General features: G+C 31.2%; 1 protein-coding gene across 1 annotated transcript in view; it reads right to left on the reverse strand.

Moving 5' to 3' along the window:
* The window catches only part of LOC106867209 (homeobox protein BarH-like 2), a 56,879-nt gene that overhangs the window by 3,449 nt on the left and 52,188 nt on the right, over positions 1-1,242 (reverse strand). The gene's annotated exons all lie outside the window — the stretch shown is intronic.

A 1,242-nucleotide genomic window follows, 5' to 3' on the forward strand; every position in this document is an offset into this window, starting at 1 on the left:
TATATATATATACATATATACATATATATATATATATATGTATCTATATGTGTATGTATGTATATATGTTTATGTATATATATGTGTATACATATATGTATTAGCGTATTAATTGCTACATAGCTTAAACACATTTAAGCGTAAGCCATATAGGAAATCAAACTAAATGCTCATGTTTAATAATAAAACGTTCAGCTACCTGCTTATAGTCTTCATAAACCTAGTCAACAATATTCGAAGGACCTCTAGCTTCCCGCCGAATAAAGTTATTTTCACTGTAACTCTCACTATAATAATACACTAGAAGCAAGTGAATATAAGAATGAGAGCCATTAAACCATTATTTTTCTGTCACCAGCAAATAGAAAATCTTGGAAAAATCATCTGACAACCTCTTTCTTACAGTAAACCACATAACAAAAAATTAACTAATTAATAAGCATTAACTAATTAATAAGCATTTTAATTTGTGTCTATTAAAACATTTTCTATAACCACTGTTACTGGAAATTGTCTCATAGAAACATTTTGAAATTAAGTCATATATATACATCAAACAGGAAAATTAAAATTATGAGACGTCCATCCGGCCAGTTACAACGTCAGATACGAGATTTTCAATAAATAGACATTTCAGAAAATGCGGATTCACAGATATATGTATGCATGTATATATGTTCTTCTCTTTTTCTTTTTAATTTTAGAGTAAGCTTTGACTGGCCACCTACTCGGTAGCAAGGTTGTGAAGGAAAGTATCTTGTTTTAACCATTATCTTTTAAATCTTAAGGTCTTGCAGGTTTTATCGTCGCAGATATCGAGATCATTTGTAGCTTATGAATTAAGGATTTGTATGTATGTATGTATGTATGTATGTATGTATGCATGTATACATATATACATGTATGCATGCATGCATACATGTATGTATGCAGCTATAAGTGTTTATATATATATATGCATGTGTGCATGCGCGCACACAAATATATATACACATATATACATGTACAATTTTTTCTTTCTTTCTGTACAGACACGCACACACACATACACACGCACACACACACATACACACACACACACAAAGACACACACACACACACACACACACACACACACACACACACACACACACAAAGAGAGAGTTAGAGGGAAGGAGAAGGTGAGAACAATTAAAAGTTAAGAATATATAATTTAGTTGGAAGAGAGATCAGAAGATATTTTTAAAAGCGGCCTCCATCCAC

The sequence above is a fragment of the Octopus bimaculoides genome, chromosome 20, assembly GCF_001194135.2.
Source record: "Octopus bimaculoides isolate UCB-OBI-ISO-001 chromosome 20, ASM119413v2, whole genome shotgun sequence".
NCBI classification, from domain to species: domain Eukaryota; kingdom Metazoa; phylum Mollusca; class Cephalopoda; order Octopoda; family Octopodidae; genus Octopus; species Octopus bimaculoides.